The following is a 17955-nucleotide window of genomic DNA, read 5'->3' on the forward strand; positions in this document are numbered from 1 at the left end:
TTGCAATGATATTGATATCAATGGAAGGACAAAACTATCAGATTTCATCAAAAATATCTTCATTTGTGTCCCGAAGATGAACAAAAGTCTTGAGGGTGAGTAATAATGACATAATTTAAATTTTTGGGTGCAAACATGCATTTTAGTCTGGTAAATCATGTTGTCATATATGCAATAAACATTGCAAGGCTTGCAATTAAGTTAAATTATTTCTGTCACAAAGGTTTGGGCTGGATTCTGGCAGTGTGTGCTCTATATAAACGGAGAGTCTAAAGACTGCCTTTCCACTGATACTCTGATGGCACCGGATGAGGGCATGATATTGTTAATGAGCTGGGTGATGAGTAGACAAAAGTTGTAGAATAAAACTTTAAATCTAAATTTTGTTAGTTGACAGTGTGCATGTAAACAGACACATTGAGTTGATGTATTTTACCAGGGCAGAAAAAATATCAGTTATTGATCACAACATCCAACATTGCATTTTTTTTTTTTCACAACATCCAACATTGCATTTTTTTTTTTTTCATGTTGTTCAGTTTTAGACAGCTTTTGTGCTGTCTCTCTTTGTCAAAATATATACACTCAGTTAATAATATTTAATTGTAGTTTTTTTCTGCCTTTTAGACGCTTTCTTGACATCAATCCTGAACGTGGATAAAAAACAAAGAAAGGACAAGTAACTTCAAAGAAAACTGGCCAAGTTGTGCAAAACAAGAACACCACTGTAAGCCTACAGGTGTCCTCACTTCTGCGAAACCTTGCAGACTTTGAATGGGATTTCGTTTGCACTTTTATGAACTTCAAAAAAGAAACAGCATTTCACTGTCGTTATAAAGCTTGGAAGAGCCAGGACATTTTTTAATAGAACCCTGATTGTATTCGTCTGAAATAAGAATGTCATATACACCTAGGATGACTTGAGGGTGAGTAAATCATGTGCTAATTTAAATTTTTGGGTGAACTATTCCTTTAATTAAGTGCTAACTGTTACCTGTTTGTTGTTAAGTGTTAAAATTGCATTTTATGTTTAAAAAGTAATTCAGCCAACATGTTCACAGATGGCATTTTAACTAAATAAATGTTTTAAAACCCATAAAATGTTGTTTTCTTTTTCCTAGTGTGACTACTCTTATGAAACCTTAAAGTATAATATTTTAATTATGTAATAATAAAAGCAGTATTCCCTGTAAAAATACAATTTATTGCTGTCGACAAGTTTAATAATGTAAAATGTGGTATATACTGTATTTGGTAATTACAGTGGAGTACTGTAAATGCTGTTTACTGTACTAGTGTTGTAAAAATACAGTATGTGGATGGCAACCCAGCTGCCAGTATTTAACTGTAAATTTACAGTGAAAAGTTTTACAGTGTACATGCATGCGATACTGATGCATTTTTAAAGCTGTGGCATATGGTTATGGTACTTTGTGGATGTATTGAATTGTTAAAATGATGTATTGTATGTAAAATGACAAAGAAAACACTGCATTATTGTATTAAAATACTATATTATTTAAAATACTATATTTGGTATTCATACAATAGACAAAATCTCCAACTATAGGCATTTAATTTCAAGGCATTCAGATATAAGATTTGTATCCCTAATATATGTGAAAGTATGTACTATAGAAATAAGTACATAAATGCATGTATACATATATGCGTCATATATGCGTGTATACATGCGTCTTACATATATTTCACATTTATGTGCATATACGGGAAAATATATGGCACTTACATGAAAACGGCCATTTTTGATATATTTTGAAATATATGTTTCATATATGTGTTTTACATATATGAATTTTGCATATTCTCAGATATGCAGCAGACATACATGGGCACTAACATTATATATGTAATTTACATATATTGACATATATTACATTTCTGGATGGGTATACCTGAGAATGCGTTGACGAGTTTCCACAGCGCACAATGCTTAAGGGAACGTCTGCCAATTCCACCAGCTGCGGTAAACGTAGCCTATAATTTCTATTATTTAAAATGACTTTTAACATTTAAAAACAGTCGTTTTCAAATTCCAAAGCTTGCAGAAGGTTCCTAATGGCAATACTGACTTAGGCTACAGCTTTCCTGGTAGCCTTGAGTAAATTAACTTGTCTAAGAAAATGATTCATAAAACGTATTATCAGTTGAGCCTATGTTTACTTTCGTCACTGACACAGACGAAAATGAAAAGACTAAGTTCAGCTTTAGGAGGGGAAGAAATAGGCCAGGATAAGAAGACTGGGAGAAAAAGAAATATGAAGATGAGGAGAGAGCAGGTATTGAAAAATAATCTAATGACAAGGTTTTAAAGCTTGCCTATTTCTTATAATTTTTTGGCCTTCAAAAGTCCTAAATTGCACATATGTAGATCAGAGAAATCCAAATTTGAGTCTTGTTGCCCAGGGCACAGGAAATTGTTAATCCGGCCCTGAGCTCAATGAAATAACAACTTATGATTTCGGGGGTTTTCATAGCAGGCTATTGTCCGGTTTCCCCCGCAAAATCGACTGACGCCGCGTCTAATCAAAAGTAACCTGCCTTGTCTTGTCTGTTGGTGTCAGTGGCCTCTAATTGCTTCGGGATTTTTCATTGCGTGAAAAAACGGAGAACAGTGTCAAAACGATGCGTGAGATTTGGCAGCCCTGTCTTCACCAACAACATTGTGCATTATATTTATCGAAAAACGATTTTATTATCGAACTGAGGGGGGGCTGGGGGGGCCTTTGGAGATAACTGGCCCCAGGGCCTTTACAAGTCATAATCCGTCCCTGGTCGCAACGATCATTTGTTATTAAATTAGGGGCCGCTAAGACGACACCATTCTCTCTACACAGACTACACAGGATGCGAGCCTGTGATAATCGCTGATGGCGTTCACAATAGCATTAAGAACTGGTTCTATAGTTATGTGCGTTTGAATATATGTGCGCAGGTTTGTAATTCCCTACAAACCAAGCCTAAACAAACTACTGGTCTTTCCTTATAAATTTTGATACAGAATTTTATTTTATTTTGTCACTTCGGGGTAGGTACGCGAAACGAATTTTCTCGACAAAGCTTTATCTGTAGCCCTGCCGGCATTTCAACGTTGATTCACCGTTGAAACAACGTCAGGTATCATGGTTGAATCAACAGTGAATTACCTTTCGATTTTGCAAAACGGAACAACGTTGATATTGTGCCGTCGTTTCACCGCGGAAGAAACAACGTTGATTCACCGTTGATATTGCGATTCACTCTTACCTTTCGGGTTATGGTCTTCTGTCGACGTTGAATCAACGTTGAATTACCTTTCGATTATGCAAATTGAATCAACGTTGATATTGTAACCCTGTTTCACCGGCGTACCTGCAATTTTGCAAAACACTGAGATGTAAACTATGATTTTCGGTAGGCCTACATATTTCGTGTTTTCAGCAATTTAATATTGCAATTTAGCTTAACCCTCTTTGCCGGATTTTCTTCACATTGTAGCACTATAAACTTAAATTACTCCGTCATTTATGGTCATACAGAAAAAAGAAATATAAAAAAATAATCTGTGATATTTCTACTTTTGTATGTGTCCACTTACAATCAAATCAAAACATTGTGCTTTTGTAAAATAAAGAAAATAAACAGGGTGTGCGTTCTGCCTCTCCATCGCAGTGAACTTTTTTTTCTTGAGCACGTCTATAAACTGAAACAAAACTCAGCGAATACTTGTCACACATTTATGAGCCATATACCTTTATAAACATTTAAGTGTGTACTTTTACATGATCGGATTCAAACTGAAAAAAAATATTCTCTGTTTAAGTAATTTGTATAAAACCAACAAGATGTCCAGCTTCTCAAACGCTTCCTAATTATTTTTTAATTTACCACGCCCATTCGCGCAAAAGAGATTCACATGCAAATCTCCACATGGAACGCGATCGCGCTCATTAGGCCTACCTCAAAAACAAAACACCAAAACACTTCACAAGTCTCTACTTTTAGACGCGCCTGAGCTTACATTGGATTTACCTCAGAAGAAGAAGAACGCGATTTGAAGACAAGAAAGATGTAAGGTAAGAAATTCTTACATATTAGTTTGCTGTTGTTGCATAAATTTCACATTGCAGTTGAACTGTTGCTAGATATATGGTGAATATTATAATATTTAGACCTGTGTTTACTGTTACTGTGTTTGTGGATATCTGCTCAAACGTAGATGGGCCATTCTACAGAATTGGTGCAAACTGCTGTCCCTCATCCAAAAAACACATTTGAAAAGCATTTAATTATTAAAATCTTAGATGTTTACTAAGATCCTTCAATTATCTATTGAAACCCACAATAATATTTAAGATATCAGTAAGCTTTATATATATAAAATCATAATTTATGGGCTACTTTCAATTAGGAGGTGGCTGTCCCAAACCCTAACCCCTAAATTTCAACTTGTGAAAATGATATTGAATAATTTTTTGCAAATTTTTCCATTCTTGTTTTAAAAAAAATATTTTTGTTTTTTTTAAAAAAATGAAGTTAAAAAAAATATTTATTTTATATTTTATTTTTAAATCATGAAACTTTATCTAAAAAAACATGTCCCGCATTTTCATGTCACTACCAAAACAGTGAATGTTGTAGTCCATTGGCTGAGACTGATTTTAACCACACTCCTACATTTTTGATCAGGAAATATTCCTGTGTCCCTCTCTCTCATGTGCTATATGGTGAGTAGATTGATCCCATCATTTTGAGGTAAATGTGTTCTAAAGTCTAAAAATCTGTGTGTAACTTTAAGGAATGTCACTACCAAACTCATTTTTTCTGCTATTGAGTATTTTTTTTGGGATGTTATTCCATAAAATTTAGTTGTTATATGTGTTCAACTGTTCTGACCAGTGATGGCTAACCATGTGCTGATTAGCATCTTCGAGCTAGGCTCAAAAGTTATCTAAAATTGTCACTACCAAAACAGTCACAACCGAAACATTTTCTTGAAGTTTCGGTTGTGACATTGTTTTGGTAGTGACAAAAGGGAACACATAATCCTTTATTTGGAGGAATAAACTACATTTTAGTACAGTTATGCAAATAATTACTACTGTAGTATGTTTTAGTAGTGTTTTAGTATGCAATATTCTGTTAAAATTCTGTAATGTGATGAGGTTACAATTACTTAAGGTTGCAGTCCATGATACTAGCTTAGGTGTAAGGTTGTTGTCAGTAATGTTAATTTCTATGATTAACTTGGCAAGGAGAATGACATAAAACACCAACATGCCTAAAAAAAATAGAAAAACTACAACAGAGAGACAGAGAGAATACAAACAAAGGTTGAGGGAAGACCCAGTGAAGTACGAGGAATACTTAAGGAAAGAAAATGAAAGAAATAAGAAACGAAGGGAAGAAGGAAAGTTGAAGAGTATCAGTGAATTATCTGACAGGGAGCAAAGACATGTCAGAAAAGCATGGAGGAAAAGACAGAAAAGACACAGGATGATGGTGAAAAGACAAAAAGAGATGGAGACATTTTGCAGGGCTTCCACACCACCTAGCACTTCCAGTGAGGGTGATCAGACACCAGTACACACACACACACACACACACACACACACACACACACAGTTCAGTGGTTCTGGAGATTTATCTGAATGAGGAAAATTATTCTGAAATTAATGTATTATGTAAACACACGCACACACACACACACACACACACACACACACACACACAGAGTTCAGTGGTTCTGGAGATTTATCTGAATGACTCATAAACAAAATGTTGAAAATGTGAAAATAAAACAAAGTGGTTCTGAGTCTACATTGTAAGTTGTTGTTTTTTTAGGAAGAAAAATCTATGAGCATACCTCTTCTCACTTGCACCTCAAGACCAAAGTATAGAATAGCTCGAGGTGTTCTTATAAGATATTTACTGTCAGATGTGTGTCTGCTATATGTACTGACTGCATATGTGCATCATAGTTATTTATTTATATTAACATAAAATGTGGACAGTCTGATTCAGCCATGGCAAACTAATTATTGTGGTCACTACCAAAACATTACTGTCACTACCAAAAATGTGCAGTCACTACCGTAACATGGGATGTTTTGTCAAAAATAAAGTATATTGAATTATCAACTAAGATGTTATGATAGTGTTTGGTTCAATGCATATTAATACTAATGAATCCTTAACTTTGAAATCAGTACGATAAACTTTATGCCTTCTACAAAGAAAGATTGGGTTCAAAATACAACAAATCTCATAAATCACACTTAAAATATTATTAAAATTATAATCTTTATTGATTTAACCAGTAAAAATATTTTTTAAAAATAGAAAAAATATATATTTATAAGGTAGATGTAAACAAAATCTTAATAGGTCATTATAAGCCTTCTTAATAAATTATTTAATATTGTGTTTCGGTAGTGACAAATTTGGGGAGAAGGAAAATATTCCAGCATTTTCTGAAAATACAATATGAGAATTAACTGCACAATTACTAGAAAAGCATACCTTGGATATTATACAATTTGCATACATGCAAAATTTGTGGGAAAAAACAAAAAAATTTCAAGATGTTTCCAACTCTGACTTTGCACCAATTCTGTAGAATGGCCCAGATATGTATATGGTAACCATAATGTTTTATATTTGAGCGCGATCGCATTTGAATGTATCATATTTTGGATCGTGATCGCGTTTGAATGTATCATATTTTGCAGCGCGATCGCGTTTAAATGTATCATATTTTGCAGCGCGATCGCGTTTAAATGTATCATATTTTGGATCGCGAAAAGCAAACGGCTTCATGTTTTTACTATTATCTCATTTCATATCATCATAACGAATGGAAACATTTGAAGTAACATGATAATCAATATATTTTTCTCTAGCTTAGTTGTTACTGAAATCTTTTGGAAGATTTATACTGCTATAGGTATAAATATAAGTATATTTATCCAGCACTGCGCATAGCTTATGCCTACAAGGCTCAACAAACCTGGTGTTCATTATATTATATTTGGTTGGAAACATTTGTGTGTGTGTGTGTGTGTGTGTGTGTGTGTGTGTATTCTGTGAATTTTAAAAAGCAATTTTAACCAGAAAAATCTAAAATGTATTCCTAAAATCGTGCAGGCCTTTCTCTTGATATCAGTATGTTCACTTTTTTTTTTCAGGGCCCAGATGCCACTGAGGACTTCAACATTCACATGAGTCTCTGTACATGAACATGGTAAAGTGAAAATCAAACACCTTGGAAATGAAAGGAATGTACAATGTTTTTAGGAATGGCACAAATGTATAGCTTTTTTGGCATTTGTTGTGTATCTTTGGACTATGTTGTGTTGTAAATAAATCCAAACAATCTAAAAGCCATTCTTTTTTAAATCTCCTCATTTACAGTGTCATGACCGGCTTGGCCGTGCTGCTGGGCAGCTTGTTTGTTTGTGTTTTATGGTTGCCGTCTGTCTGTCTGTTTTAGTCCTACAGGTGGAGCTGTAGGCTGGCCGTGAAGGTTAATGGATGACCTGTTAAAAGAGGCCTTCCGGGAGCTCGCGGGTCTCTTTCCTCTTCTGGCCGTCGGTCCGTGTGGCTGGTGGCTGCCTCGCTCGTCGCATTTACCTCCTCTCACCACCCGTTTCATTCTACTGATGAACACTACACTTTTGGTTAACCATTACATTTACTGATACTTTTCTATTTCTGTTAAATAAACACTCTTTGTTAAATATAGCGATCGGTGTGGTCTCCCCTTTCATGTTGCGATCACTGTATGAGCCAAGTGGTCGTAACAACAGTATTGTGCAAGGTTGCTCAGAATGACAGTGCCTGATAGCTCCTAATAGGGCCGTTAGGGGAGGGTCTTTGTCTTTCTCAGGTGTGAAAAGCTTACATATTAATGAGCTCCCATAAAGCTTTTTCACACAAAACACGTCGTAAAATTTTTAAATCAATATATTGTCTTATCTGAATGAGCAGTCGGGGTGATTTTCACATAGTTTTAGAGCAAATATTCTAGGCTATGTGATACAATTTTCAAAAGTCTTGTGAAGAAATAATCAGTATGGGTTTCATGGCCTTATTTCAGTGAGAATTTTTTTTTGTATTTTCACAAACCACGCATAAATGTCATTATCTCAAAACTACAAACTTTTACATACATGCTGCTGATATATTATTGTAGCAGAGTTTGTGCTGAATACAGTGTAATTAGACTTTAGCCATGAAAATGTCACAAGTAACAGAAATAACCAGAAATGTCAGAGCATGTCAGAACACCTCCAGGGCCCAGAAAACAGCTCAGACCTCAGAGGGTTAAACGTCAACACCGAGATGTAAACTATGATTTTCGGTACATATTTCGTGTTTTCAGCAACTAATACAACTTGCTGTACATGATTTTCAATTGGACGGCATAAAAAACGTCACTGCGTTGCCATGGCTCAAAATGCAGATGGAGGGCAGGAAGTGATGTGCTACATTTAGGAAGCACTATAACAAACTCAAAATGCCTATGTTTTGCGTCGTTTATGGTTGCTCAAATTGATCAAACCGAGAGACCACAAGGAGATTTTATCATGCACCAAAAGTTGTTGTTCATAAGGGGGAAAAATGCAAGAAATTGACAGAAAAATGCCGGAAAAAATGGCTTGCTAACCTACGTCTGCGGTCGGGAGGAGCCGAATCGGAAAATGCCCGTGTGTGCAGTGATCACTTCGTCAAAGGTGAGTTAATACAACTTATGTGGCTATGTTTGTGTAACGTACTGCATCAGTTTCCGAACTTTGTAAAGTCAAAGTAATTGTTTCTTCTTTTCTTTGAGTTTGTAAGTTACCCCTGTAACTGAAGACAAACGTAACGTTACAGGCAAATCTTTCAATTCAGTTGAAAAATCACTCCTCTTCATAACGTAAGGATCACGTCCAACATATGTTTACATTTTTTGTTATATCTTTCTCTTGTAATAGCGTCCAAAGTAGTACAGTTCGGACTTTCCTCCATCTCGTCCATTCCGCTCTTCACTTTCCTGCCCTCCATCTGAAATTGTGTGTCATCACAATCACGTGACTGCAAACCACCTATTAGATGTTCATAAATCTGCAGTGCAGGGATGAGATGCTTCATTTTCTAAAGAAAAGGTTTTGAACAATTTCAACAAATGGAAAAATAATTTTCTTAGAATTTATATATACATCTATATTGTACATTTACACTTTCACTTAATTTATCGAAAAAAATCTCACTCAACAACAAAGCACTTTCTTAAGGGTTTAATGATATCAGAATGCAGAGGGAAAAAGCTTTTAATTCTAATTTCATACACACTGCAAATATTCACACAATATATATATATATAAATAATTATAAATATGGTTTGGAAACTTGCTCAAGTCTGTTTGACCAAAAATACATAAACCGTAACACTGACAAACACTAAAATCTTACCATTTCCAAACTTGTGACCAACATATGAACACATTTTTTAACATTCTAAAATCTCAACAATTAAATGAAAAGGAATCCAAGTAAAGTAAGGAAAGTTTGTAGAACTAGTAAGAAGTCTTTTGTATCTGGATCACATCATTTTGTAGAACTTTACATTTTACTAGCAACAGTCATTAAAAAAAGAAAGAAAGAAAAGGTGTCTTCAAGGAAGAGTCTTCTTACGGCCACCACCACCCATCCTCTCTGGTGCATATTTAAAATATTTGGACATGGTCTCCATTACTTTTGTACTTTTTGTGTTGTGTGCATTGACGACTGCATCTAAAGGGAAAAATCAAAACAGTCCAGATCAACTAAATTGCTATAAATTTATGGAAAAGCTTTTAAGGATGTCAAAGTTATTAGGATCACAATTGGCCTTATGCACAGTAGCTTCCCTGTTTTCGATAAGCCAGCTCAGTCATTCTCGCACATTACACTTGTTACGGCCAGCTCGTTTAGACCGTACAGAAAGGATACAAGTACACTGAATGACTTGCAAGTTTTTATTACTCTTCAAAATACAGATAAATTAATATAACAAAGTCTAGGGTTCAAAATCAAAGGGGAAAAATCATAATCCAAATGGGGAAGAGAAAAGGTTGGTATGGGTTGTAAATAAATAAAGGCACGCCAAAAAGTGACTTCTCCAGAGGGCGTCAATCCCCTGGACGAAGTGAAGAAGAGTGGTGGAGGCCAAGGTTTTATCCTCTCCTTGATTAGATGGTAAACAGGGAACAGGTGTGTGCGATCTCCTGCACTCTCAATGAAGAACAACGCCACCAGCAGGCGAGCAAGTGGAACACAGGGTCGTAACACACTGTAAACCCGGATTTCATATCTAATCAAACATTTAAAGTATAATGTACTTACATGACTCAAATCGATTAAGTTTTGATTGCATTACTAGCAAATGTAAGTATGTTTAACTAATTTGTAGACCTAGTTGAGTCTGTGAATAACTTTAAGTGAAATAGCTTAAAATTCCCAAGTTTTAGTCATGCAATGCACGATGGGAACGTGAAAGCCGTCACTTTGCCGCCGTGCTTTTTGCTGAGAAGACGTCACTTTCCTGCCGCGCACCGGACAGTCCAGTTGCTGCTAAAACTCGCCAGAGACGGTAAGTAGCTTTGGTCTCGCCCTCCCGCTGTCAATTTAATGTGTTTGTGTGTGGATCAACCTGATCTCACAGAATTACGTGAAATGAACACGACCCCTTAACCCCGATTTGCGTGGTGGTGGCACGTAATGTGTTACAATTACGTGTCGCCACCACGAAAATAACACCCATACAAAGTCAATGAGGCTCATTTGTCGTGGTGGACACACGGATTCCCTGGTTCAACAACGTCACAGTGGGCAGTGGTAAATGTTGTTTTCTAGTTTACGAAACGTCCTCCTTTTATACTTTATTGTAGTGTATTACTTCCGATTTTTGTTGTCTAAATAACAGTAAATTGTTTGTGATATAACTATCCATTTATAGATGGAGTAGTTTTAAAGAATGGCCCGAGGCTGTGTTAAATAGATTGTTCCCTTTACTTTATTAAACCATTTACGATATTTTATTCTTTTCTAATGTATTGTCTGTCATAGCAGCGAATATTATTAATTATTATTATTATGAATCAGAAGACTTTCAGTCGTTACCACGGCAACGATACGTCACGTTACGCACGCTTCTTACCCATAATCACTGCGCTTTTACCACTCATTTCTCCCGCCACATGACTACAGTAAGTATCTCAACCCAAGGGGTGTTTGTTTGTTAAAAAGCACGCAAAACCTTTGCTGTTATTTCTTTAGTTGTAGCTGGATTTAATCATCCCTGGAGTTTAGGTTGAATTTGTTAGTGTTGCATTATCATTTACACGGCTACCCGCCGAAGTAGTTACGTTAGCTAGCCAGCTAAATGACAGCTGTCCCGACCCCGGCACAGTAGGAATGTGGCACTTCCACAACAAAAATCAGTTTAAACTCATGTATTTGTCCATGTGTTGTGAGGACAACAATTAACAACGTGTTGTTGCAGTGGTTAAAGTTTTATTAAAATTGCAAAGTAAATGTCAGAAGTGTAACTAAGGAGAATTACCGCAATCGGGGATGGACTAGAATAAAAAAGTGGACCGGGAGTCTTTCCAGAGGATTTGACTGCTCAGTGCGACTCAATGTCAATGACCGTTCATACCTGATATAATTAATGCATAATTAATTTGTAATTAACATAATTATCCTGTAACACTTTCGTGCCATAATTTTGTAAGACTTTGCCATTTTAGAAGACACTGAAATCATCATAATTGTTACTTTAGTTATTTGTGACATTGAGAAGAGAGAGCAGTAGATATTATGAGAAGCGTTTTATGCAACAGGACAGAAGAAGACCACCTTTTCCATTATTTGTAGGCCTAATTAAAAATAGATTTGTGTTGGTACTTGCTTGTGTCAAGTGAATGTGGTACAAATCTGATATTTGTACAGTAAGGATTGATTTGTATTGTAGCCTACGTAGTGGTTGTGATTGATACATATTCAATTAATAAGTACAATTACTCTGTCCTAACAATTAAGAAATGCTCATTTACTACAAATGCTATTCTAATAATCTTTTGCTTTTTTCTTGTTTTACAGCTATATTGCAACACTTTGACTCCACCAACACACACATATACACACACGCACACAAATCAAACCAACGGCACTTTTAAGAGCCACTCTCTCTCTTTCTCACCTGTCTCTTTCGATCTCTCTCTTTCTGTTATTGTCTCTCTTTTAATCACTCTTTCAATCTATCTATCTCTCTCACTTCCATCTATTTTTGTTCAGAAATGGCTGGAGGGTCACAAAAAAAGACCTGCACAAACTGCGGGGAAAAAATATATTGTGGACTTAAAATTTGTTCATTTTGCAACCATCCACAACCCCAAAACGTAAGACTCCAAAAAAAGATGGAAAAATTTAAAAGTCAGCAGAAGCAGTGGTTGGCATCTATGAAAAAAAATAAAAATAAGTCCCACGTTCTTGATGATGCTGCCATTCTGGTATGTAGTTTTCCGATCATCTCATTCACCAAAAGTGTTTTATTATTTTGACATAAGCAAATAAATTGACTAGTTTAATAAATTGCCTCACATCCACACTATTAATAAGAATATAATTCATGTTTACTGTTTTTTCCTACTATTATATCTAGGGAGTTGAAACTCATACAAATCCTCACATTTATCTATCCAAAGATTATGTAAAAATCATTGTTCGTAGATGTTTTCTAGCTTTGATGTAACTTCACACATTCATGCACCGACGGCGGTGTCAGCCATGCAAGGCACCATCCAGCTCGTCGGGAGCAGCTGGGGTTAGGTGTCTTGCTCATGGACACCTCGACACTTGATTCAGTGGAACCGGAGATTGAACCACCAATCTTCCGATTTGTAGACAACATACATGAACCACTGAGCCACTGCCGCCCCAGTGTAAACTGTAAAATTCAGCTGTAAACTACAGTTTTGTGTATCTAATTGATCTCTCTAACTCTCTGTTCCAGCTTGAGAAGTTGTATGCCCTTGGCATGAAGCCCCTGCTGCTAATTGCCCATCCTCCTAAGGTGGTGACAGGGACGTGCCATACTAAAACAAAACTAATGCTGCCAATGCATGCCCACCTTAGCACATCCGCTAAGAAATGCCTTGATAATGTGGATGCCATCTATAAATTGATGGTTGAAGGTGAGATTGCATTTATTTAACCTTGAAATGCATACGCATGCATGTATTCACTATCCGTTGTACAATTGTTGGTGTTGTCCTGTACATTTCCAAACAGCAAAGACTAGAAATTCTGATCTGGCTGTAGCCTAGCTGCAACCTAGAGTCATTTTAAAGAGCCTAAACACTCAGCTGGGAAGCTAGCGCAAATGGGAAACAGGACTTCCTGTGGTTTCTCATAAAATAAAAGCCAGGGCCCGTATTCATAAAAAATCTTAATGCAAAGAGTAGCTCCTAGTGACAAAATTCTAGGAAAATTCTTAGAAATGTGGGCATTTACAGCCAAAAGTGGCAGAAAGATGAAGAGGGAGAAGAAATGTGTTGCAGACAATGGACAGTGAGTTAGCCTATAAGACGCTATAGATTAGATAATGCAGAGATCATGTTTAGTGACCGATCTTATTAAAGACACGCTAACATCTCCGTTACAGCAGATAAATGCTATAGCGCCAGATTGCGCATGTAATTTCAATGTGAAGGCTTAGAATAGACCGTATACATAAAAATTGTTTTCCTTCGTGGACAACCAACCAATCACAGTCTTCAAAAGATTTTGTCACACATAGCAACGGGGTCAGCCCCGCCTCCTCACTAAGATAAAAGCTTTTGTTTTTTCCTTGCTCAAGAGTTGCTCTCAGAATCACTCTTAAGCTAAGACTCCTATGTAAAAGTTTTTAAGCTAAATTAGGAGTTTTCTGAGAGGATTCTTAGAATCTTTAAGAATACGGGCCCAGGACTCTGACTCTATAGTAACGTAGCAATCAGGTTACATTGCTGTCTCCATCTCTTTCCTCTGTGTTCTCTCTCCATCATACAGGTCTGTGTGTCTGAGCTACACACACACTTATAGCAGACATATATTAAAGGCTGACGGTGGCTTCGGCTGTATTCACACAAAATCCGCCAAAGTCGCTCTTTCCAACAGGGTTCTGTGGAGGTGGGGTCATGTTTATTTGTGCTTTAGAATGTAACCGAAATGAAACGATCAGAAGACCTTTTATTTCTCTGATTCACTGCTTTGTTCTTGCTAAAACTGCTCACTCTCTTTTGGAGCTTGCTCAATCGCCGCTCTCTCTGCATGGGCCAACTTTGAATCATGTGTTTACAAACAGCAAGAGACAATCCTACTAATTTTGCCCTTTAAGACTAACTTGTGTTAATGTTAATGTATTTTTTTAAAACATAGTCAAAGTAAATCTACTACTTGTGCCACTGCGAATAGAGATTGGATGTGGAAAAAGTACCTAATGGCATGAAAGTCACTGAGACCACAACCGGTGTTGGGCAAGTTACTCAGGGAATTGTTACTCCTCCTGTAAAAGTTATAATATTACTTTACTTATTACAGGGAATTAAAAGTTACTAGTTACATTACTTGTCATGTTACTATATTACTTTTACTATGCCGCGCCCTGCCCCTTTCTAAAAAGTGACAGATAACCTGTTTAGTCCACTTATTTTAGAAATGAATCCACTTTACTGGAACAACAATAATTAACATTAGGAGTCGACAATCAGCCAAACTTTACACATTGCTGCCTCTCCGACCAGGTGATGCTATACAGAGAAGCAACGTGCATATTTAAAAAATAATAAACAGTTTCTCCCAACATCGGTAATAGCTATCTAATGCTATTTAACTAATAGCATATTGATAAGAGCAGGGTGCAGTGTGTTTTTTTTACAAAACATATAACGTTTCCCAACATCACTGGCTGAAATAAAAAATAAAGCAAGTCAACCCCGATTTTTGAACTAATGTTTTTTCTGCACATGTATTAATAAGAGCAGTATTCAGTGTTTTTACAGAAGATTCAACTTTGCTTAATGCCACTCTCCCGACGAGTGCATGCATCACTGGCAGTAGCATCCTACCGGTCAGCACCGGCGTTTGCATATTATATATTATATTTGTGTGTTCTCCATGTCCATTTATAGGTTGGACAAGACTCAACCCAGACCAACTACCTCAAGAAGAAGAGAACTTTGTCCTACATTTGGTGACGTGTGACTTAACCCCTACCACCCATATCCAGTCACCACAACAGGAAACACCAGCCACAGCATCACAAAACCAGGCTCCATCCATTGGCACACCAGCAACCCAGACTACATCCGTCTGCACGTCACCACAGCCGTCTCCTTCCTACCACACATCACCGCACCCTGCTCCATCCATCTACAAACCAGCACTCCAGGGTCCATCCATCTACAAACCAGCACACCTGGCTCCATCCATCCAGGAACCAGCACACCTGGGTCTTTCCAGCCACACACCACCACACCTGTCTCCATCCATCCGAGAACCAGCACACCTGTCTCCATCCATCCAGGAACCAGCACACCTGGCTCCATCCATCCGAGAACCAGCACACCTGTCTCCATCCATCCAGGAACCAGCACACCTGGCTCCATCCATCCGAGAACCAGCACACCTGTCTCCATTCATCCAGGAACCAGCACACCTGTCTCCATCCATCCAGGAACCAACACACCTGGCTCTTTCCAACCACACACCACCACACCTGTCTCCATCCATCCAGGAACCAGCACACCTGGCTCCATCCATCCGAGAACCAGCACACCTGTCTCCATCCATCCAGGAACCAGCACACCTGTCTCCATCCATCCGAGAACCAGCACACCTGTCTCCATCCATCCAGGAACCACCACACCTGGCTCCATCCATCCGAGAACCAGCACACCTGTCTCCATCCATCCAGGAACCAGCACACCTGGCTCCATCCATCCGAGAACCAGCACACCTGGCTCCATCCATCCAGGAACCAGCACACCTGGCTCTTTCCAACCACACACCACCACACCTGTCTCCATCCATCCAGGAACCAGCACACCTGGCTCCATCCATCCAGGAACCAACACACCTGGCTCCATCCATCCGAGAACCACCACACCTGGCTCCATCCATCCAGGAACCAACACACCTGGCTCCATCCATCCAGGAACCAACACACCTGTCTCCATCCATCCAGGAACCAGCACACCTGGCTCCATACATCCGAGAACCACCACACCCAGCTCCACCCTTTCAGGAACCAGCACACCTGGCTCTTTCCAGCCACACACCACCACACCTGGCTCCATCCATCCGAGAACCACCACACCTGGCTCCATCCATCCGAGAACCACCACACCCAGCTCCACCCTTCCATGAACCAGCACACCAGGTCCCAGCTGTGCAGCCACCACTGCAGGGTCCACGGCAACGTAAAAGACCACAAAAAATTAAAGGTGTGTTTTAGTCTATGCACTGTATAGTACAGACATTTTACCCCCGCATAATCGTCATGAAGTTAATGTGATTTTTGTAAACCCTCTAAAAATTATTGATTTATTATGGATCTGATTCAGGATTGCAATTATACTGTATGCCTAGATGCTATATTATTTTATTATTTTTTCTATAAATAGTAATTGAATTGATGGTTGTCTACACATCCCTGTAATTAGAGAGCTGCAAAGTTAAAGTCCCAGTGTAAAGAATACCAGTGTAAAATATATCTGCTCTGTGGCAAGCGATGTAAAATGTAAACAGTCCATTAGGAGACACAACATAAAGAACGGATGGCAAAGAAACAAAGATTCTGAATAGAACCATGCAGCCTTTGATACTCCTGTGGTTCTCAAATCTCACTAGGAGGAGCTAAATGTGCTAATGACAAACAGTGGAAAAAATGCATAAATGTGTGCATTGTGAATTGATTCCTGCACAAAAAATACTACACATATTGTGGACATTGGTGCAAATAATATATTCCTTACAATTACAGATTGCCCTCACAATCGGCTTGAAATGTTCCCAGTCCGTGAAATAATAAAGACAAGGAACAGAAAGGTAGGACAATGACTAACTGGATAACAGTGTTTCCTCTCAATTAGTTAAATAATGCTATTGGCTATTGTTATTTCAAAACCTTAACCAAGTTAAATTTCACTTAAAATGCAGCAACAAATATGTGATTATAAAAACAATGGTTTTATCGCTTTTATTATTTATCCCAAAAAAACCAATTATTACCCCTAAAGACACCCACGTCAAGACAAGTCACCTTTTTATATAGCGCTTTTTACAATACAGATTGTATGAAAGCAGCTTCACAGTGATTACTTAATGTTACCTTGACAAAATGCTGTTGTCTAAGTCACAACATTGATGTTACCTTGACAAAATGCTGTTGTCTAAGTCACAACATTGAGCTGTATATGTAGGCATCCTGTAAATACCTTTAGCTTGAAGTGTCAGTCATGGATCTTATTTGATGACTATTATTCTAAATATGCAGTATATAAACTATGTCAACAATTAATATATTTTCACTCCTTGTTAAAGTACAAAATTTAAATAACATACTGTAATACAATGTCTTTGTCTTCTTGCCACAGGGGAGGACAGAACATCTTTATGACTGGCAGCCCTGCACAATGTGGTATGTTAAATAGCTTTTGGTTATGTACGATTACATGCATTTTATTATTGGGCTCTTGGATCTCTCTGTGCCTGGATTTCTCTGTATTGGCAGAGAGTGTACTCTGTACATCCCTGAGCAAGACACTTAACCCCTAGTTGCTCCAGAGGCGTGCGACATTTGACATAAACAGCAATTGTAAGTCGCTTTGGATAAAAGTGTCAGCTAAATGAATAAATGTAGTGTAATGTACTGTTTTCATTTGTTGG

The sequence above is a fragment of the Squalius cephalus genome (assembly GCF_949319135.1).
Source record: "Squalius cephalus genome assembly, chromosome: 1".
In the NCBI taxonomy this organism is placed as follows: domain Eukaryota; kingdom Metazoa; phylum Chordata; class Actinopteri; order Cypriniformes; family Leuciscidae; genus Squalius; species Squalius cephalus.